The sequence below is a fragment of the Carcharodon carcharias genome, chromosome 16 (assembly GCF_017639515.1).
Source record: "Carcharodon carcharias isolate sCarCar2 chromosome 16, sCarCar2.pri, whole genome shotgun sequence".
NCBI classification, from domain to species: domain Eukaryota; kingdom Metazoa; phylum Chordata; class Chondrichthyes; order Lamniformes; family Lamnidae; genus Carcharodon; species Carcharodon carcharias.
This window is the reverse complement of record NC_054482.1, coordinates 103,080,976-103,105,826: the sequence shown is the minus strand read 5'-3', so window position 1 is coordinate 103,105,826 and position 24,851 is coordinate 103,080,976. Positions and strand designations below refer to the sequence as shown.

Below are 24,851 nucleotides of genomic sequence, written 5' to 3'. Positions count from 1 at the left end.
ACACATTCACCTACATACAAACACATACACACACATGATACATATGTAGGGATCAGGAAAGGGATCCTGGAACTTTTTGACTGCAAAGAACCGAAGATCGCCAAGTGTTCATTAGGACTAGAGGACAGAATTGAAGAGAAGCTGCCAGCCTCTGGTGACAGGTAGTAAGTAGGATATATAACAGGTGACAAGTCCCAGGGTGATCATGAAATTTACACGCGTTGTCAGCTCGGAGCTTTCGAATGGGCGGCCCGGGCCCCAGTCAAACAGCCTGGCATTAATCGCAAACCATTATAGTCCAAAAAAAACACACAGCCGCCACCAGCACACGGCAATTTGTTTCACTTTTACTGCCTTCACTTGCCAACTGGTAATTACAAACAGAGTTGGGAAACGTGACTGAGCACGATTGTTTACAGCGGATCGAGACCAAACATTGACAGAATGGATTGAGGAGGAAAATATAATGAGGCGAATACAGTAACAAGAGAGCGTTTTGTCGAGCTATTCATATTTTAATGACACACTGGATATGCAAAGAGATGGCAGGTGCTGGAACTATCCAGGGTCCTTCTTTCAAATCAAGATTATCTTTTGCAAAACGCACAATGCTGGGGGGAAAGGCGCCGTTACAGTACGGTCTCTGTCAAAACACTCACTATAAACACATTTCCCGAAAAAAAAAATCACTTTTCAAAAGTAGGCAAATAACAAACTGTACACAGTGCTCACGGACCCTGTCTTCTTGGACTTTCTCACATCAAAAAGTTACAAGCTCAAATGATTAAAAATAAAACACGAGTTTCTGACGGGGAAAACATTTATTTAAAAAAAAACACACACACAAACCGACGCCTTGGGAAGAAAAGCCTAATCTTCCGACCTAGCAGCATTTTGCTGATTATATTTGAATAATTCCATATGCACTCACACAGGGGTCACCCCACATGAAAACAGTGTGTAACCAAAGTGTCATTTACAGTGCGTTTGTCTTGTTTTGATTGGGGTTTTATATATAGATGCTTAATTATAATATTAAAAGCAAAATGGTAAATAATCTCGATCAGCACTGATATTTCATGAAAAGCTTTGGAAACAGCTTCCACTCATTTTGCAGTGCCAGGAATCACACACATGATGCTGCGAGTGATACTGGGAGAACAACATTTCGACTGAAATAAAGGGGGAAATAAAAGAAAACTGGGAACAGTCCACTCAAATAAATATCGCAGACAGCTGCCTGGTCGCTCAGACAGCAGCCCTGGTCAATGCAAGCTTAGATTGTAACCCGGCTGGAAGAGTACTTCCCACTTTGGAAGAGACGAGCACTCCGCAGTTCGGAGTGTATTTATTAAACTGTAGCGATTTTTTAAAAAAAATCTGAGCAATAGTGTGGCAGTCGTGCAGAGATCTCAAACCGCCCTCCCAAGCGTCCGAAGTGAACATCAATTACAAATGGATAGCCTTCCTTAAAAATATAAATGAACGCCCGGGATTTTGCCGAGCATCATGTTCGCTGATACCATCCACGACCAGGAAGCAATTGCACGGTCCCATTCCCTGAGGTTTATCGGAAAAGTTCACTCAAATAATACTACTGATACTATTTTGATAAAAGCTATTTGTACCGCATTTTTTTTTGCAGAATAATTTGCTTCGAATATATATATATATATTTTAAATCCCACCTGTGATCCAATATTTTAAACAACACTGCTTAAATTTCTTACATTGATAAACGTCACTAAAAGCAGGTTGAAATAAGTATTCAATGTGTTAATTATTTAACATTTCGCTCAGTTCAAAATGCTCTATTATTTATCTAACTGTGGAAAGCAGTGCTGGTCTTGTAGATGCAGAAATACGGGACATTTCAATTCTTTCCTAAGCAGGGTAGCATGAGAGGATTCTTTTGAGATTGACACTATATACAAGGAGAAGCTCGACAATAAAACAAGCTACTTGTCTCAAAAGCTGTGTGTGATTTTGTAAAGTGAGGGCTGCTCCTGTTAGCTTCACATCTACTGGCTCTTTAATGTGTCAGCCTCCTCTTCCTGGTTGTCTCTCTTGCCCAGTCACCGGCTTGCTGCGGGTTTCTGACGGTCCTTATCAACAACAACAGCAACAACACTTTCAAATCTCTCCATGGCCTTGCCCCTCCCTCGCTTTATAAACTCCTCTCGCCCTCCGAGATAGCTGCGCTCCTCCGAGGCTGCAGTTAAAACAAAGAGCAAAGTACCGCAAAAAGGTAACTGAGAGTTTTCCCTTCCCACCGACACACCGGGTATTATGGGCCACTCCTGTAGTTTACAAGGTCCAGATACCAAATGTATCTTTCAGACGTGTCAACAGGAAAGTGTCCCAGCTGCAGAGAATGGGCCGATTCGGCTGCTTGGCTCACCCAAATAATGTGCTTAACATGGAATAAAACCTTTTAAACAAAAGCGATCTGTGCTTTCTAAAACGCAGGCAAGCGTCCATTGAGGCGTTGCTATTTATTTGATGTCATGAAAACGATCCCATTAAGAATATTACCAATTATGATAATTATAATCATATGTCCGTAATATACCAAAATAAAGGCAGCGAAAATAATGACTGTGTGATTTGTTCCCTGCTCACTTCGTGACCGTGTCTAAATCGTGTCTTCTCATCCCCATTACATGGCAATGTTTCTTGTAACAACTTTTTCCAAATGCACTGAACTGGTATATATAGTGAAACATGTGTACATTCGCGATGAATATTCAATGAAACGTGTACATTCGCGATAAATATTCAATGAAACACATGTACATTCGCGATAAATATTCAATGAAACACATGTACATTCACGATAAATATTCAATGAAACACGTGTACATTCACGATAAATATTCAATGAAACATGTACATTCGCGATAAATCGAGAATAAACAAATGTTATTCTGTTTGTTTCCTCTTGGTGCCATTAGGCTGATTTCACAAATGCCTTTAAAACCTATTTGATTAATTCTAATTATACTTATAACTAGACAATGGGATTATATACATCACTTTTGCTTTTATGTTATTACAATGGGATTATATATATGTGTGTGTGTGCGCGCGCTTTTCTGGGCCATTTCGAGTTTTCGTGACAGACAAAAGAGCGAGAAAACAGACTTTCAAATCTGATTTTACTAATAATAGTTTCCCTTAATGTTATATGTTTCCAGCAAAGGCTACAAAAATTAGAACAGACTTTTAGTGTCCGCGGTGCGCTGGTACGGGTTTTGCCTCTCCAATACGGAACTAAGATGTGCTTTTGCCTTAAAAAATAATCATACGCAGTGCTTCAAAGGTCCCAACCAAGTCAGGATATGAAGTATATAATCGGCGGTGCTCGAAGGAATGTAAACTTCCGTATTCCCCTTATCTGGTATTCTTAGATTAAAGCCAAAGTATACATGTGTTCCGTTAAGTTTTGGGACAAGCGGTTCTTTCACTGGCCTTCCACACGCTGTCACCTAAAGAACAACGCGAAAGACTGACGCTGTGTATCAGTGATGGGACATATTTGAAATAAAGGATAATCATTCGTTGCTTCTCGAAAAGGTTCAGACCTGTTTGAGCTCTTTGATAGTTTAGCTATTTGTGGAAGGGAAAGTTACTGCACATTGCCACAATGTTCCATGGCATACAATATCCACGAATAGTATAGCCACCGCGTTGACTCAAACCCCAGCAATTCACATTTCACATGACCGTGCTGGTTAAAACGACTTCTAGCCTCATGCCTATTTTCAGAGTCAAGCAGACCTAGCGGGTCACATGTGCGACCCATCCTCTTCCAAAATGGCAGTTGCAGCTCGGCGTTGGCGTAAGTGTAACTTAGACGCAGAGTTCGCTGGGCGGAGGGACGTGGGGCGGCCATTCAGCCCCTCGCGCCTGTTTCGAATGTAGGTTTCCGAACAGCTGCCACCGCTAGGAGGCACTCACGCTGCAGTTATAGCCGCAAAAATACTGGCCTCAGGCTGATATCTTCAGTCCCGTGTTCGACTGGCCCAGGCAGGTCAGTGGCTATGAGGGTCAGCAGAGGAACACGTGGATCCCGATAACTTTATTAACGTTATACGAGCTCGTGACCTTTTTAAAAAAGAGTCAAGAGTAAGCCCCGAATGTTCCCCCGGGAGATCCAATGGATCCTCGGGGTAGAGTCAGAGTGATTGCTGCACAGGAGGTGGCCATTCGGCCTATCGGTCCATGCTAGCTTTCTGGAGAGCGCTCTGGTCACTACTATTCCCTGCGTCCTGGCACCCGGTAAGTTTATTTCCCTCAACCATCCATCCGATTTCCCTTTGAAATCATTGACCCCCTCCCCATCTACCCACCCCCCACCCCCCCCCCCTCCCCCTCCCATTCCCCTAGGCAGCGAGTCCCAGGTCGCCACCGCTCCCCGCTGCCTAAGAAGTTCCTCCTCACGTTTCCCCTTGCATCTCTTGCCAAAATCTTAAATCTGTGCCGCACCCCACCCCACCCCCACACACTCCCCCCCCCCCCAATACCGAGCCCTTGCACCGTCAGCAAATGGCTTTTATTCAAGCAGTGGAGTTGTACTGTACGCAGCAGGAAATTCAGGCGCTGCTTCGTCGGGACGTTTCGGGCTGCAGCCAGGAGGAGTGGGAGCGCAGAACTGCCGCCTTCGCCAGGGGCTGGAGAAGCCCACACTCACACCGCTAACTGTAACATCCGGCGAGAGTCCTGGGATTCAGCGAACTGAATTCCACCGAGACTACAAGGTCCTGATGTTCCGGATCATTGATTAGAAGGAAGATCCCGAACATTAAAACATCGCGAACATGTTGTTAGTGCAAGTGGCGCTGCGCTGGCTGACAATCCCAGGGAAAGGGGGCTGTGCCAAATATCCACTTGCTCCCGTTTAGCCGATGTCTTCCTGCGGGCCCCCCCCCCCCCCACCACCCCCGGTTTCAGTAAACTGCTATACAGGACTCAAACCGTCAGGGTGTTCTGGATCCATTTCTGAGCCGGATGACATCTGATCTTGCTATCTGATCACTCAATAGCTTTCGAGTCACTGTGAAAACAGACACTACTCTGCTGGGACCCAAAGATTGGTGTGTCAAGGCTGCCAAGTGGGAGTTTCCGTACTACAGTGTCGCTGTCAGATGGCCGAACCCCAAAACAACTTTGCTTTATACTCCCCCCCACAAACACACACACACACAAATATAATTGCATCCCTTACGGCTTCACATCAACTACAGTAAAATCGAATGAAAAGTTCCTCGAGTTTTTCTAGTAGTCGAGTGAACATTCTATTGTGCGTATATATTTAGTGTGTGTACACATAAGCTTTACAGTGTTAGCAAAGAAGCTGTCACACCCGCTCTTTGTGAACATTAATATCTACCCAGCAACTGTTAATTCCCGCGAGAGAAACTAGGCGCATTTTTGTCGACCCAAGGGTCACACACAACTTTAGTCTACCAACATTCCTAATGGCACGTCACATTAAGCAGCTAATGGGTCACGAATTAGTGCCTGGATATGACTGCATCCTAAATTTGTTGCAAATAATTTCAACTTATGTCAAAGTACTTAAAAAAAAACACAAACTCGCCATTCGGCTGAATATTGATACTTATAAATTCCATCTTAAAATCAGGTGAGTGCATTTGTCTTTTGAAGTAACCGTTATCTATTCCATACTTGCTTCCTACCTCTAACCCTCTGCTCCTTGTTCCTCCGATCCACGTTAAAGCCCCTTAGGTGTCTTGCATTAATAAACCCGTAGGATTTTAGCTTTCGTCCTGCCGTCGGCTGAAATAGTTCCACTTAGTGCAAGAGGCTCACTTTCAGCCCTTTACTTAAAAAAAAATCTCGTATACCGTGAATCAGACCCAACAAACGTTATTTTTGGGGGGTTTTCCTGTACTATTGTTTCGGTTTGTACCTCACATCGCCCTTCTCTTTACCGGAAATGTGAAGAACTATCCTTGGCACAAATATCGTCATTTCAGTAGTTTTACCGATATTGGATTAAACATTTTACGACAACACCAGTATTTCTTAGCGTTCCTTTTAAATGCAAATATTGTAAGAAAATTTAAACTAGGCCTAAGTATCGCATTAGAAAGCACTTAAGTACTTCCACTTAAACTAACAGTGATGGCGGCGAAAAGCGAGAACATGCAGGAGACCACATTCCATAAGCAACATGTGTAACAGGATTTCAGTTTAAAAATAATACTACTTTGTAATGTGTCCGAATGTAATTTATTCACGTAGAATTACCATACATGTGCCCATTAAGTTCGCATACGTCACTGGGAAAGTTGACTGTAAAAGGATAGACTAATTTTGAGTGCATTTCCTCACAAACAGCTTCATAACGGAAGAGTCATAACTCTCTCTCTCGTCACAGTTGCTAGCAAACCTGCTGAATTTTCCCACCACTCCCTTTATTTCAGATTTCCAGCATCCGCAGTATTTTGCTTTTATCATGACGGTAGTACTGGTAAGTGAAGCAAGACACAAATAATATCTCCCCATAAAACACACACTCTCCCCTCCCCACCCCACACACTCCCCCTCCCCACCCCAACACACACTCTCCCCCTCCCCACCCCAACACACACTCTCCCCCTCCCCATCCCAGCACACACTCTCCCCCTATCCCCCCACCACAAACACACACACTCTCCCCCTCCCCATCCCAGCATACACTCTCCCCCTATCCCCCCACCACAAACACACACACTCTCTCCCACCCCACCCCAACACACTCTCCCCTCCCCATCCCAACACACACTCTCCTCTCCCCACCCCAACACACACTCTACCCCTCCCCATCCCAACACACACACTTCCCCTATCCCCCACCACAAACAGACACTCTCTGCCTCCCCACCGAACACACATTCTCTCCTCCCCACCCCACACTCTCCCCCTCCCCACCCCAACACACTCTTCCCCCTCCCCATCCCAACACACACTCTTCCCCTAACCCCCACCACAAACACACACACTCTCCCCCTCCCCATCCCAACACACACTCTCCCCCTCCCCACCCCAACACATACTCTCTCCCACCCCACCCCAACACACTCTACCCCTCCCCATCCTAACACACACTCTTCCCCTATCCCCCACCACAAACACACACACTCTCTGCCTCCCCACCCAACATACATTCTCCCCTCCCCACCCCACACTCTCCCCCTCCCCATCCCAACACAAACTCTTCCCCCTCCCCATCCCAACACACACTCTTCCCCTATCCCCCACCACAAACACACACACTCTCTGCCTCCCCACCAACACACATTCTCCCCTCCCCACCCCACAATCTCCCCCTCCCCATCCCAACACACATTCTCCCCCTCCCCAACCCAACACACACTCTCCCCTCCCCATCCCAACACACATTCTCCCCCTCCCCAGCCCAACACACACACACTCCCCTCCCCACCCCAACACACACTCTTCCCCTATCCCCACCACAAACACACACACTCTCTGCCTCCCCACCAACACACATTCTCCCCTCCCCACCCCACACTCTCCCCCTCCCCATCCCAACACACATTCTCCCCCTCCCCAACCCAACACACACTCTCCCCTCCCCATCCCAACACACATTCTCCCCCTCCCCAGCCCAACACACACACTCCCCTCCCCACCCCAACACACACTCTTCCCCTATCCCCACCACAAACACACACACTCTCTGCCTCCCCACCCCAACACACATTCTCCCCCTCCCCAGCCCAACACACATTCTCCCCTGCCCCAGCCCAACACACACTCTCCCCTCCCCACCCCAACACACACTCTCTCCTCCCCACCCCACACTCTCCCCCTCCCCATCCCAACACACACTCTCCCTCTCCCCAACCCAACACACACTCTCCCCTCCCCAGCTCAACACACACACACTCCCCCTCCCCACCCCAATACATGCTCTCCCCCTCCCCACCCCTGCACACACTCCTGCTCCCCCATCCCAACACACACACTTTGCCCGCCCCTACCTCCCCACCACAAACACACATACTCTTCCCCCTCCCCATCCCAATACACTCTCCCCTCCACTGCCCTCAACACACACTCCCCCTCACCACACACTCTCCCCCCACACAGTACCCTTTCCCCCACACACAAACTCTTCCCCTCACCCCAACACAAACTCTCCCCCTCCACCCAACACACTCTCTCCCTCCCCACCCCAACACACACACTCCCCCTCCCTGCCTCATCCCAATACACTCTGCCCCTCCCCCACCCCCAACACACATACTACTCCTCCCCCCACATTCTCCCCCCACACAGTACTCCTTCCCCCACACACAAACTCTTCTCCTCACCCCAACACACTCACCCCCCTCCCCCGCACACACACTCTGCCTCCCGCCAAATGCACTTTATCCCCTCCCCCAACCCACTCACCCTCCCTCTCCCCCTCCTCACCCACAAACTCTTCCCCTCCCCCATACACAGTCTATGACACTCACCACACAGTCACTCCCTCCCCCATACAGTCTCCACCTGCCCAACCCACACATGCAGTTCACCTCCCCCGCACACCTCTTCCCACACACATACTCCCCCTCCTCCCACTCTCCCCCCACACACTGCCCCCCCACTCAACCTCCCCCACCCCCCACTCACCCTCCCCCACCCCCCACTCACCCTCCCCCACACATGTGCTCTCCCCTTCCTCGATACAGAGTATATCCCCTTCCACCCTGATACACTCTTGCCCTCCCTCTCCCCCTTCAACCTCACACAATCTTACCCTCCCCACCACACATACTCTATTCCCTTTACCCCACACACAGTTGTCCCCCACATACAGTCTCCCCACCCCCACACACAAACTCTTCCCCTCCTCCCAAACACACTCTCCCCTCACCCCACAAACACAACACACACTCTCCCCTTTCCGCACACTCATACACACTCTCCCCCTCCCCTCACTCACAAACACTCTCCCCCAACACACACACACTCTACCTACCCCCCACACACACCCTCCTCCTCCCTCCTCACAGACACTCCATCCCCCAACCCCACATACACTATCCCCCTTTCCCCACAAACAGTTGCCCCCCCCCACATACAGTCTCCCCCTCCCCCACACACAGCTCTTCACCTTCCCCCACACACGCTCTTCTCCTTCCCCCACATTCATGTTCTCCCCCTCCCTCCCTCCTACACTCACTCTCCCCCTCCCCTACACACACTCTCCCCCTTCCCCCTACATACACTCTCCCCCTACCCCCTAGACACACTCTCTCCCCCTCCCCCTACACACACTCTCCCCTACCCCTACACACACTCTCCCCCTACCCCCTACACACACTCTCTCCCCCACCTCCTACACACACTCTCTCCCCCTCCCCCCTACATACGCTCTCCACTCCCCCAACACACACTCCTGCTTCCCCACTACACTCTCCCCTTCCTCTACGCAAACGCCCTCCTGCCCACATGCATTCCCGCCCACAACCCCTACACACTCTCCCCCCGAACACACTCCCCCTCCCCACCCACACCCTCCACCTCGCACACCCTCCGTCTCCAACAGATACACTCTCCTCTCCCCCACTACACACTTTCCCCTTCCCCCCAGACACTCAGCCCTCCCCCCAACACACAAACTCCACCTCCCCTCCCTCCCCACAGACACTCCATTCCCCTACCTCACATACATTCTATCCCCCTTCCCCCACACATAGCTGCCTCCCCCATATACACACTCTCCCCCTCCCCCAATGCACATTTTCTCCCCCTCCCCCACTACATACACGCCCACTCCCCTACACACGCTCTCCCCCTCCACTACACACACTCTACCCCTCACCTACACACACTCTACCCCTCACCTACACACACTCTTGCCCTCCCCACAACACACACTCCCCTCCCCCACAACACACCCTCCCCTCCCCCACAACACACCCCCTCCCTCACAACACTCTCTCTGCCTCCCCCACGACACGCACTCCCCCTTTCTGACTATACGCTCCCCCCCAACACACACACACTTCCCCTCCTCCACTACATACTCTCCCCTTCCCCCAACACAGTGCCCAGCCTTTCCTCACGCATTCTCTCGCTCCCCCACTTCCCCATCACAGCCCAAACACACACAAACTCTCTCCTCCTCCCACCACACACACACACACTCTCCCACTCCCACATTACTCACACTCCCCCCTCCCCCCCCCCACACACTCCCCCCTTCACTCCCCATGACACACTCTCTCCTTTCCTGCCACAAACTCCCCACTCTCCCCTCACACACAGCCTTCCCCCACACCCTCTCCCCCTCCCACCCACACACACTGTTACCCTCCCCCCCACACACACTCCCCCATCCCCCCGCACCCTCTCCCCTATCTCCCCCCACACCCTATACCCCATCCCCCTGATACCCTCTCCCCCATCCCCCATCCCCCTGCAACCTCTCCCCCATCTCTCCACGCAGCCTCTCCCCCATCCCCCCGCACCCTCTCCCCATCTCCCCCCACACCCTGTCCCCTGTCCCCCCCGTACCCTCTCCCCATTGCCCATCCCCTCTGCACCCTCTCCCCATCCCCCCTGCACCCTCTCCCCGTCCCCCACCGCACTCTCTCCCCCGTCCCCTCCGTCCCCCACCGCACCCTCTCCACCCGTCCCCCCCTGCACCCGCTGCCCCATCCCCCCTGTCCCCCCCATACCCTCTCCCCCATCCCCCATCCACCCTCTCCACCATCCAACCCTGCAACCTCTCCCCTATCCCCCCACACCCTGTCCCCCGTCCCCCCGTACACTCCCCCATCCCCAATCCACCCTGTCCCCTGTCCCCCCCGGTACCCTTCACCCCATCGCCCATCCCCCCCGCACCCTCTCCCCCCCACTGCACCCCTCTCCTCTATCCCCCCGCACCACCTCCCCCGTCCCCGCTGCACCCTCTCCCCCGTCCCCCCCGAACGCTCTCCCCTGTACCACCCTGCACCCTCTACCCCCCTGCACCCTCTCACCCTCTCCTCCTCTGCCATGATACACGCACTCCCTCCCCCATTACATGCACACTCCCTTCCTCACTAAGCACGCACACCCCTCCCCCACTACACGCACTCCTCCTCGCCCACTACATGCACACCCCCTTCCCCACTACACGCACTCCCCCTCGCCCACTACACGCACTCCCCCTCCCCCACTACACGCACTCCCCCTACCCCACTACTCGCACACCCCCTCCCCCACTACACGCACACCCCCTTCCCCACTACACGCACTCCCCCTTCCCCACTACACGCACTCCCCCTACCCCACTACACGCACTCCCCCTCCCCCACTACATGCACACCCCCTTCCCCACTACACGCACTCCCCCTCCCCCACTACACGCACTTCCCCTCCCCCACTACACACACACCCCCTTCCCCACTACACGCACTCCCCCTCCCCCACTACACACACTCCCCCTCCCCCACTACACACACTCCCCCTTCCCCACTACACGCACTCCCCATCCCCCACTACTCGCACACCCCCCTCCCCCACTACACGCACACCCCCTTCCCCACTACACGCACTCCCCCTTCCCCACTACACGCACTCCCCCTACCCCACTACACGCACTCCCCCTCCCCCACTACATGCACACCCCCTTCCCCACTACACGCACTCCCCCTCCCCCACTACACGCACTTCCCCTCCCCCACTACACACACACCCCCTTCCCCACTACACGCACTCCCCCTCCCCCACTACACACACTCCCCCTCCCCCACTACACACACTCCCCCTTCCCCACTACACGCACTCCCCCTCCCCCACTACACGCACTCCCCCTTCCCCACTACACGCACTCCCCATCCCCCACTACACGCACTCCCCATCCCCCACTACACGCACTCCCCCTTCCCCACTACACGCACTCCCCCTTCCCCACTACATGCACTCCCCCTCCCCCATTACACGCACTCCCCCTCCCCCACTACACGCACACACCCTCCCCCACTACACGCACTCCCCCTTCCCCACTACACGCACTCCCCCTCCCCCAATACACTCACTCCCCTTCCCCCACTACACGCACTCCCCATCCCCCACTACACGCACTCCCCCTCCCCCACTACACGCACTCCCCCTCCCCCACTACACACACTCCCCCTCCCCCACTACACACACTCCCCCTTCCCCACTACACACACTCCCCCTTCCCCACTACACGCACTCCCCATCCCCCACTACACGCACTCCCCTTCCCCACTACACGCACTCCCCCTTCCCCACTACACACACTCCCCCTCCCCCATTACACGCACTCCCCCTCCCCCACTACACGCACACCCCCTCCTCCACTACACGCACACCCCCTCCCCCACTACACGCACTCCCCCTCCCCCACTACACGCACTCCCCCTCCCCCACTAGACGTTCTCCCCATCCCCAACTACACGTTCTCCCCCTTCCCCACTACACGTACTCCCCCTCCCCCACTACACGCACTCCCCCTCCTCAACTACACGCACTCCCCCTCCCCCACTACACGCACTTCCCCTCGCCAACTACACGTACTCCCCCTCCCTCACTACACGCACTCCCCCTTCCCCACTACACGCACTCCCCCTCCCCCATTACACGCACTCCCCCTCCCCCACTACACGCACACCCCCTCCTCCACTACACGCACACCCCCTCCCCCACTACACGCACTCCCCCTCCCCCACTACACGCACTCCCCCTCCCCCACTAGACGTTCTCCCCATCCCCAACTACACGTTCTCCCCCTTCCCCACTACACGTACTCCCCCTCCCCCACTACACGCACTCCCCCTCCTCAACTACACGCACTCCCCCTCCCCCACTACACGCACTTCCCCTCGCCAACTACACGTACTCCCCCTCCCTCACTACACGCACTCCCCCTCCCCCACTACACACACTCCCCCCTCCAATACATGCACTACCCCTCTCCCCACACTCTCCTTCCTCTCCCCCCACACACAAACAGTTCCCATCCCCTATGACACATGCCCCCTTCCCCACACACACTCCACACTCTCCACCTACCTACCCATACACTGAATCCCCGTCCCTGCTACACACCTGCCCCTCCCCCGCTACACACTCTCCCCTTCACCCCCACACATGTTATCCTTCTCCCCTTCACACACAAACACTCCCCATCCCTGATTACACACCCTCCCCACACACACACACCCCACTCTCCACCCAACGCACTTTCCCCTCCCCCACTGCCACGCACTCCCCTCCTCCCCACTACACACTCTCCCCTCCCCCACTGCCACGCACTCCCTTCCTCCCCCACTACACACACTCCCCCTCCCCCACTATACTCTTCCCCCCTCCCCACTACACACTCTCCCCTCCCCCACCACACAATCTCCCACTCCCCCACCTCACACTCTCTCCCACTCCCCCACCTCACACTCTCCCCCTCCCCCACCACACACTCTCCCCCTCCCCCAGCATACACTCTCCCCAACCACGCATACTCCCCCTTCCCAACTACAGACACTCCCCCTCCCCGACACGCACTCCCCTTCCCCCCACCATGCCCTCCCCCTCCCCCACCACGCACTCTCCCCTACCCCCACCACACACTCCCCCCTCCTTCCACACACTCTCCCCTTCCTCCCCATACACTCTCTCCCTCCCCCCACACACACTCCCCCTCCCCATATACACAGTCCCCCTACCACCACACACACTCCCCCTACCCTCACACACACTCTCCCCCTCCATCTCCACACAATCAACTGCTCCCCTGCCACAAAATCCCCCCACCCCACCAGGCACCCACCCCTCCCCCCTAAATACAAAATCCTCCCTCCCCCACTACACGCACTCCCCCTCCCCTTCTACAGAAACTCCCCCTCTCCAATGACAGACACTTCCCCTAAACCACAATCTCCTCCTCCCTCCCCACACACATCCACAGCCCCCTCCCCATTACACCTCTCCCCACCCCACAACCTCCCCCTCTCCACCCCACACTTTCCCCCTCCCCATCCCACACACAACCTCGCCCACCCACCCCACACAGTCTCCCCCTCCCCACCCAACACAGAGTCTCATCCCACCCACCCCATGCACCCTTTCCCCCTCCCCACCCCACATACAGTCTTGCCCCACCCACCCCACACACCCTCTCCCCCTCCCTACCCCACACAAAGTCTCGCCCCTCCCACCCCACACACCCTCTCCCCCTCCCCATCCCACACACAGTCTCCCCCATTCCTTCTACAGTCACACCCCCTCCGCCACCAAACCCTCTACCCCAACCCCACTACACTCTCACTCACTCCCACACCCACACTTCCACTCATAGCACACGGACACACCAATTCTCCCACTCCCCCCACACCAACTCTCCCACTCCCCCCACACCAACTCTCCCCCTCTCCCCACACTCACTCTCCCCAACCCCCACACAAACGCTCCCCATCCCACACTACAGACACTCCCCATTCCCCCCAACATACGCTCCCCCTACCTCCCCACTACCTACACTCCCCCTCCCCCACTACACTCTCTACCCTGCCCCCACTACACACTCCCCCTCATAGCCCACACGTGCACTCACTCACCCCCTTCCCCTAACACTCACTCTCCTGCTTCCCCAATAAACACTCTGTCCATCCCCTTTTACAAATTATCCCACTCCACAACACACCCTCCCCATTCCCCACCACACAACCCTCACCCTCCCTCAATGTACACCTTCTCCCTCTCCTGCCACACACACTCTGCCCCTCCCCCCAAACACCCACTACCACTCCCCCAATACAACTCTCCCCCTCCTGCCACACACCTTCCCCCACACGCACCCGCACACACCCCCGCTGTACAATCTCCCCCTCCCTCCCCACACACACCCACTCTCCGTCCCCCAACTACACACTTTTTCTTCCTCCCCCGACACACTCCCCCCTCCCCGACACACTCCCCCCTCCCCGACACACTCCCCCCTCCCCGACACACTCCCCCCTCCCCGACACACTCCCTCCCTCCCCCACACACTCTCCCCTTCACCACACACACTCTCAACCTTACCCCCAGACACACTCTTCCTCAACCTAACACACTCTCCCCCTCCACCCCCACACGCTCACAGGATCCCCCACCACAAAATCCCCCCTCCCTACTATGCATCCAACCCTCCCCATGAAACAAAATCTCTCTTCCCCCAGCTAAACACAATTCCCCTGCCTCATGCCACACTCTACCTACCACCCACACACTCTCCCCCTCCCCCGCCAAACACTCTCCTCCCTCCCCCATTACACACGCTCTCCCCCGCTTCCCCACACACACACACTCTCCACCTGCCTCCCCACACACATATACTCCCCCTGCTACCCCACACACACACACTCTCCACCTGCCTCCCCACACACATATACTCCCCCTGCTACCCCACACACACACACTCTCCCCCTGCCTCCCCATACAAACACACACTCTCCCCCCCGCCTTCCCACACACACACTCTCCCCCTGCCTTCCCACACACACACTCTCCCCCTGCCTTCCCACACACACACTGTCCCCCTGCTACCCCACAGACACACTCTCCCCCGCTTCCCCACAGACACACTCCCCCCCCCGCCTCCCCACACACACACTGTCCCCCTGCTACCCCATAGACACACTCTCCCCCGCTTCCCCACAGACACACTCCCCCCCTGCCTCCCCACACACACACTGTCCCCCTGCCTCCCCACACACACACTCTCCCCCTGCCTCCCCACACACACACTCTCCCCCTGCCTCCCCACACACACACTCTCCCCCCCGCCTCCCCACACACACACTGTCCCCCTGCCTCCCCACACACACACTCTCCCCCTGCCTCCCCACACACACACTCTCCCCCCGCCTTCCCACACACACACTGTCCCCCTGCCTCCCCACACACACACTCCCCCCCTGCCTCCCCACACACACACTCTCCCCCTGCCTCCCCACACACACACTCTCCCCCCCGCCTCCCCACACACACACTGTCCCCCTGCCTCCCCACACACACACTGTCCCCCTGCCTCCCCACACACACACTCTCCCCCTGCCTACCCACACACACACTCTCCCCCCGCCTCCCCACACACACACTGTCCCCCTGCCTCCCCACACACACACTCTCCCCCTGCCTTCCCACACACACACTCTCCCCCCACCTCCCCACACACACACTCTCCCCCCGCCTCCCCACACACACACTGTCCCCCTGCCTCCCCATACAAACACACACTCTCCCCCCCGCCTTCCCACACACACACTCTCCCCCTGCCTTCCCACACACACACTGTCCCCCTGCTACCCCACACACACACTCTCCCCCTGCCTCCCCACACACACACTCTCCCCCCACCTCCCCACACACACACACACTCTCCCCCTGCTACCCCACAGACACACTCCCCCCCGCCTCCCCACACACACACTCTCCCCCTGCTACCCCACAGACACACTCCCCCCCGCCTCCCCACACACACACTCTCCCCCCCGCTTTCCCACACACACACTGTCCCCCTGCCTCCCCACACACACACTCTCCCCCCACCTCCCCACACACACACTGTCCCCCTGCCTCCCCATACAAACACACACTTTCCCCCCCGCCTTCCCACACACACACTCTCCCCCCGCCTCCCCACACACACACACACTGTCCCCCTGCCTCCCCACACACACACTGTCCCCCTGCCTCCCCACACACACACTCTCCCCCTGCCTCCCCACACACACACTGTCCCCCTGCCTCCCCACACACACACTCTCCCCTGCCTCCCCACACACACACTCTCCCCCTGCCTCCCCACACACACACTCTCCCCTGCCTCCCCACACACACACTGTCCCCCTGCCTCCCCACACACACACTCTCCCCTGCCTCCCCACACACACACTGTCCCCCTGCCTCCCCACACAAGCATACACTCTCCCCCTCCCCATTACACACACTCTCCCCCTCCCCATTACACACACTCTCCCCCTGCCTTCCAACACACACACTCTCCCCCTGCCTCCCCACACAAGCATACACTCTCCCCCTCCCCATTACACACACTCTCCCCCTCCCCATTACATACACTCTCCCCCTCCCCATTACACACACTCTCCCCCTCCCCATTACATACACTCTCCCCCTCCCCATTACACACACTCTCCCCCTGCCTTCCAACACACACACTCTCCCCCTGCCTCCCCACACAAGCATACACTCTCCCCCTCCCCATTACACACACTCTCCCCCTCCCCATTACATACACTCTCCCCCTCCCCATTACACACACTCTCCCCCTGCCTTCCAACACACACACTCTCCCCCTGCCTCCCCACACAAGCATACACTCTCCCCCTCCCCATTACACACACTCTCCCCCTCCCCCATTACACACACTCTCCCCTCCCCCATTACACACACTCTCCCCCTCCCCATTATACACACTCTCCCGTTGCCTCCCCACACACACACTCTTCCCCTGCCTCCCCACACACACACTCTCCCCCTGCCTCCCCACACATACACTCTTCCCCTGCCTCCCCATACAAACATACACTCTCCCCCTCCCCCATTACAGACACTCTCCCCCCCCCATTACACACACTCTCCCCCCGCCTTCCCACACAAACACACAGTCTCCCCCCTCCCCCACTACACCCTCCCTTTCCCCCGCATGAACCTGCACCCTCTCCCGCTACACACTCTCCTCCTTCCCCCCAACACACACACAGTCCCCCCACAGACATACGCTAACCTCCCCCTCACACACACACACACACACACATTCCCCCTCCCGCCCCAAACACACACACACTCCCCCTCCCCCCACACACACATACACAGCACCACCCCCATTATACATACTCCCCCCAACACCATCCCCCTCACCCACTATACACACTCCCCCTCACCCACAACACACTCTCCCCCTCCCCCCCACACATGTTCACCCTCTACCCCCACACACATGTTCTCCCTCTCCCCCAACACACACTCACCCCCCACACACGTGCTCCCCATCTCCCCCACATGCACTCCACCTGTCCCCAACACATACTGCCCCTCCCCCCCACACACTCTGCCTCTCCCCCGCACACACACAACCCCTCCGTCTCCCAGCCACACACCCTCCCCCTTCCCCAGTGCACACTGTTCCCCTCCCCCACTACACACCCTCCCTCTGCTCCACACACTCTCAACTTCTCCCCCACATTCTCTCACCAACCCACACTACACATTCTCCCCCTCCCAGCCCACCCACAAACAGATTCTCTCCTCCCCTCCCCCTCACACCCTCGCCCCTCCCGCCGCACACCCTCCCCCCTCACATCCTCCGCCCTCCCCCCACACACCCACCCCCTCACACCCTCGCCCCTCCCCCCTCACACCCTCACCCCTCCCACCGCCCTCCCTCCCCACTCCACACGCTCTCCCCCTCCCTCCCCCTGCCACACGCTCTCCCCTCCTCCCACCGCCCTCCCTCCCCACTCCGCATGCTCTCCCCCCCACCCGCCGCACACCCTCCCCCCTCCCCCCTGCACACTCTCCCCTGTACCCCCCCACTGCAAACTCTCCCCCTCCCCACTCCCCCACAACACACTCTCCTCCCCCAAACACAGGCACGCACACACGCCCAACCCTACTACACGTACACCCCCCACGCCCTCCCTTCCTGCACGCAGCCTCTCCTCCCTCACCCCCACACAACAAACAAGCTCTCCTCCTCCTCAGCCCTCCCTTCTTGCACCCTCCCCCTCCCACTCCCCTACACGCGCCCTCCCACCTTCCCCTCTCCCCCTCACCCCCTCCCCTTCTCCCTCCTCCCCCTTGCCCCGCACACACCTTCACCCCTCCCCCCGCACGCACGCTCACCCCTCCCCCCTCTCTGCTCCCTCCCTTCTCCCCCTCCACACGCCCTCCCCCACAAGTTCCCTCTCCCTCCCCTGCACAGGCCCTCCCCCTCCCTCCCACCCACCCACCCATCATTCCCCAATGTCCTTTAGGAAAGAAAATCAGTCATCCTTACCTGGCCTGGCCTCCAGTTGACTCCACTAATGTGGTTGACTCTTAAATTCCCTCTGAACTGGCCTAGAAAACCATTCAGTTGTATCAAACCCCTACAAAAAGTCACAATGAAACAAGGAATGAAACTGGATGGACCACCTGGCATCAACCTAGGCACTGGAAACAACAGCAGCAAACTCAGCCCAATTGAACCTGCAAAGTCCTCCATACTAACACCTGGGGGCTAGTGCCAAAATTGGGAGAGCTGTCCCACAGACTAGTTCAGCAACGGCCTGACAGAATCATGCCTGTCATCCTCACAGAATCATACCTTACAGATCATGTCCCAGACACCACCAACACCATCCCTGGGTGGCAGCACAGACCCAGCTGAGGTGGTGTCACAGTGGTATACAGTCGGGAGGAAGTTGCCCTGGGAGTCCTCAGCATTGACTCCGGATCCCATGAAGTCTCATGGCATCATGTCAAACATGGGCAAGGAAACCTCCTACTGATGAATCAGTTCTCCTCCATGTTGAACACCATTTAGAGGAAGCATTGAGGGTGGCAAGGGCGCAGAATGTACTCTGGGTGGGGGACTTCACTGTCCACCACCAAGAGTTGCTCGGTAGCACCACTATTGGCTGAGTCCTAAATGACATAGCTGCTAGACTGGGTCTGCGGCAGTTGGCAACAGAACCAACAAGAGGGAAAAACAAACTTGACCTCATCCTCACCAACCTGCCTGCCGCAGATGCATCTGTCCCTGACAGTATCAGTAGGAGTGACCACCGCACAGTCATTGTGGAGACAAAGTCCCACCTTCTCCATTGTGTTGTGTGGCACTACCACATGCTAAATGGGATACATTTCAGACAGATCTAGCAACTCAAGACTGGGCGCTGAGGCCATGAGGCATTGTGAACCATCAGCAGCAGCAGAATTGTACTCAAACACAATCTGTAACCTCATGGTCCGGCATATCCCCCACTCTACCATTACCATCCAGCCAGGGAATCAATCCGGGTTCAAGAGTGCAGGAGGGCATGCCAGGAGCAACACCAGGTATACCTAAAAATGAGGTGTCAACCTGGTGAAGCTACAACACAGGACTATTGCGTGCCAAACAGCATAAGCAGCAAGTGATAAGCAGAGCTAGGCAATCCCACAACCAATGGATCAGGTCTCAGCTCTGCAGTCCTGCCACATCCAGGCATGAATGGTGATGGACAATTAAACAACTCACTGAAAGAGGAGGATCTACAAATATTCCCATCCTTAATGATGGAGGTGCCCAGCACATCAGTGCAAAAGATAAGGCTGAAGTATTTGTTACGATCTTCAGCCAGAAGTGCCAAGTGGATGATCCATCTCAGCCTCCTCTGGAGGTCCCCAGCATCACAGAAGCCAGTCTTCCGCCAATTTGATTCACTCCACATGATATCAAGAAATGGCTGAAGGCACTGGATACTGCAAAGGCTATGGGCCCTGACAACATTCCGGCAATAGTATTGAAGACTTGTGTTCCAGAACTTGCCATGCTCCTAGCAAAACTGTTCCAGTACAGCGACAACACTGGCATCTACCCGGCTGTGTGGAAAATTGCCCAGGTATGTCCTGTACACACAAAGCAGGACAAATCCAACCCAGCCATTACCATCCCACCAGTCTATTCTTGATCAACAGAAAAGTGATGGAAGGGGTCATCAACAGTACTAGCAAGCGGCACTTGCTTAACAATAACCTGCTCACTGACGCACAGTTTGGGTTCCGCCAGGGTCACTCAGCTCCTGACCTCATTACTGGTTCAAACATGGACAAAGGAGCTGAACTCCCGGGGTGAGGTGAGTGACTGCGCTTGACATCAAGGCAGCATTTGACCGAGTGTGGCATCAAGGAGCCCTAGCAAAATGGGAATCAGGGAGAAAACTCTCCACTGGTTGGAGTCATACCCAGCACAAAGGAAGATGGTTGTGGTTGTTGGATGTCAGTCATCTCAGCTCCAGGACATCACTGCAGGAGTTCCTCAGGGTAGTGTCCTCAGCTCAATCATCTTCAGCAGCTTCATTATTGACCATCCTTCCATCATAAGGTCAGAAGTGGGGATGTTCACTGATGATTGCACAATGTTTAGCACCATTCACGACTCCTCAGATACTGAAGCAGTCCATGTCCAAACGCAGCAAGATCTGGACAATATCCAGGCTTGGGCTGACAAATGGCAAGTAACATTCGCGCCACACAAGTACCAGGCAATGACCATCTCCAACAAGAGAGAATCCAACCAACACCCCTTGATGTTCAACGGCATTACCATCACTGAATCCCCCACTATCAACATCCTGAGAGTTATCATTGACCAGAAACTGTACTGGACTAGCCATATAAATACTGTGGCTACAAGAGCAGGAATTGTGTGACAAGTAACCCACCTCCTGACACCCCAAAGCCTGTCCACCATCTACAAGACACAAGTCAGGAGTGTGATCATATAATCTCCATTTGTCTGGATGAGTGCAGCTCCCACAATCCTCAGGAAGCTTGACACCATCCAGGACAAAGCAGCCCGCTTGATTGGCATCCCATCTACAAACATTCACTCCCTCCACCACTGACGCACAGTACCAGCAGTGTGTACCATCTACAAGATGCACTGCAGGAATTCACCAACAGCACCTTCCAAACCCACAACCACTACCATCTAGAAGGGCAAAGTCAACAGATGGATGGGAAAATCGAATGGTAATATTCAAAGGAGAACAGGGGTGCCCTAATTAATATTTATCCCACTACCAGCAGCATCACTAAAACACATTATCTGATCTTAATCTCATTTTTTATATTAGTCCTTGTTATCTTATTGTTTATGAGTATTGCTAGAAAAAAGAGACATGTCAAAGCTTTTCATCTTGCACTCATCAGGACACTTCACAAGAATACCAATATAAGGGGAAAACAACAATTTATACTGTTATGTGAAGAGAGTGCTGATCAGTTGGCAAATGGACTCTGATTGGTAGAGGCGTTGTCATTTTCTGCTTTTACTTTAAAACCACCTTTACAGGGAGGTGGTGACATTGTGGTATTGTCACTGACTGGTACTCCAGAGTAATGCCCTGGGGAGCCTGGGTTCGAATCCCACCACCACAGGTGGTGAAATTTGAATTCAATAAAAATCTGGAATTAAAAGTCTGATGATTGCAAATTGTCAGGGGAGAAACCCCATCTGGTTCAATCTGTCGTCCTTACCTGGTCTGGCCTACATGAGACCCACAGACCCTGAACATCGGCAATTAGGGATGAGCGATAAATGTTGGCCTAACCAGCGAAGCCTCCCCCACCCACCCCGTGAACGATTGAAAAGCACCTTCATTGGTTGTGAAACTTTGCTGGGAGGATTTAGAAATCTCTCTCAAATGTCATGTGTGCTTTACCTGGATTCATGAAGTTGTCAGTGCCGGAATATCAACAAAGTGCAGTCCGGATAAAACTCTCTTACTAACTGCTGCCTATCTCGGGATTGGCTCAATAATGTAATGAAGGCGATTCTAACACGTTACTGCTCTTTCAAAATACCGCTTGCTTAATTCAGCAATCCTGCTACATAAGGATCGTCGAGAATGCTTTCCTCACTTTAAGAAGTGGTTTAAAGCATTTTGTTTCGACAAAAAATGTCTTTCTTTCTAGGTGTATAAACCAAGTGTGTTTCTCAATCGCTTCTATAATGCTAAGTGGGTTTTTTTTCCCCCACTTTCAGGCTCCTTTCAATACATTCACTATCCTCTTGTTCCATTGCCGGTTTTACTGTCAGAGGTGACAAAAAGATGGGACCCCTCCTGAAATCTTGACATCTTGACCCCCGGGTCTCGACACTTCAGAGCCGGAGCAAGCTTGGGAACCATAACATCATTCGCGGTCAGCAATTAACTTTCTGCAGTTTGAGCAGTTGGGATGGGAAACTACGTGGAGTCCATTCCTGTCATTGTCACAGATCCGGACAAAATTCTAAAGTCAGAAAAGCTGTTTTTAAAACTAGCAGCCACGAGTCATTCCAAGTGCCGAGTGTGACAAAGAGAAGAATGAAGTAAAATAGCTTTGTCGTACTATTTGTACTTAGTTGGCAAAAACAGATGTTGAGGATACTAATCAATCGTATTGCTAAGTCTCTCCTTAATCATGGTGAATGCATTTGTCGCTTGCCCGTCACACGGTATTTTGATTTTTTTTTAACCCAAAAAAAACGTCAACACAATATTCCGCCAACAGGGAATCCATTCGCAATTTTCACTTCTTCCCGAAATACGCGCGTTCTGGCTCCCAATTTTATAAAGCGTTGGGGGGGGAGGGGGGAGGAACTCAAGCTCGCTGACTGTATTGTACAGAACAGGTAAACCATATCAGAATAGTTTTGACATTAAATTAGCTGTAAACATGTTTGTTACTTACTTTGTCCCTAAGTGCAGTTTATTTCATGGTTATTTGCAGTTAGGCCCCTGAGCAGCGCGCAGAAGTAACAGTAAAATATCCAGCAAGGCACAGAATCGGAGGTGAGTTTATCAGGCCTTCGGGATTCTCTTAAGGGGCTGTTGAAGGATCAGCCGAACTCGCGATACTGCCATTCACCCTACAACGAAAGGACAATGAATACCTTTCAGACGACTTGTTTCTGAAGGAGAAGTTGCCACAAGTGGGGACAAATAAACCTACACTGAACGGTTTTATTTATTTTTTAAAGCAGCTAACAGGTTCCAAATCACATCCGAACGCTTTCACTGTGCAAACCGGTCACAGCACAAAACATTCACTCAGATGTATCTTTTTTTTTGCCACTATATATATACATTGCAGAATGGTAACGCTTCACTGGAAGCGAATTTTAACGTTGAAAACGTTACAACAGAATTCAGAAATAACCCCATAACATGGCTCGCCATTTGTGCCTTCCGTATCACTTTGTAAAACTCCACCGCCGTGTGTACATTTGTAAAGCAGCCCCCCAGCATTGCTTTACAGATACATACACGGACAGTCTGTCCCTTCCGTGTAAATGGAGAGTGTCCCCTTGCGGTCGGCTGCAGATTTGCAAGTCTGCTGGCGAATCCTTATGACAAAGGGAAAGGAATACATTTGAAAGTGTAGCAAACGCCAAGTGGTATATAAAGCTAAAGATATCATGGATGGAGGGGGGAAGCAGGGCTGTGGTGAACTGCGTTTACTTTGGAATGATAAGTTAGCACCCCTGTTGCGATGTAAATTGACACCCCATTTCTCACAGGAGAGATATTTGTGCAATTAACATGTACGGCTATGGTACTATAAACACACATTACATATATACGTGAACATCCCATCGAGCACCAGATCTCTCTCATGTTTTACATACATAAAACACGCGATTTGGTTAGTGCTCGGCGGCTACCTAATACGTTGTGTAAAAAAGACTGGCTTTACATCTAACATGTGTGTATTCTGTATGTAGAGTGTGCTTTATAGCATAAGGCACTTTCCGTTACAATCCAAATCCATATATTACAACGATTTGTTTTTGTTATCACTTGCAGATTATAAAATGTAAATTCTACTTTTCCTGGTCTTTTCCAAAAAAAAAATACTCTCCTGTTTTATTTGACCATTCATATTCCTCGAAAAGGAAGGATATAGAAAAGGAGGTCAGCGTTTTGCCCCCGGCTATGTGGGGCAGCTGTTTACTGACCAGCACCCTGTCACACCTATCTCCGCTTCTAAAGGCATGCTTTAGCGAGTAATTAATAGGGAATAATAGTATCGCCAGAGGTGCTGCACGGAGCCAGAATCTAACACAACACAATCTGCACAAG

At 53.7% G+C, this 24,851-nt stretch overlaps 2 long non-coding RNA genes across 2 annotated transcripts in view; one reads left to right on the top strand and one right to left on the bottom strand.

Moving 5' to 3' along the window:
• The window catches only part of LOC121289228, a 44,472-nt gene extending 38,224 nt beyond the window's left edge, over positions 1-6,248 (bottom strand). The window contains exon 1 of the long non-coding RNA XR_005945517.1: positions 5,703-6,248. This is a non-coding gene — a long non-coding RNA (uncharacterized LOC121289228). The remainder of the gene's footprint in view (positions 1-5,702) is intronic.
• Positions 5,252-24,593, top strand: LOC121289227. Its single transcript, XR_005945516.1, has 2 exons — positions 5,252-5,647; positions 22,772-24,593. It is a non-coding gene; the product is annotated as an uncharacterized LOC121289227 (long non-coding RNA).
• The last annotated feature ends 258 nt before the right edge of the window (positions 24,594-24,851 follow it).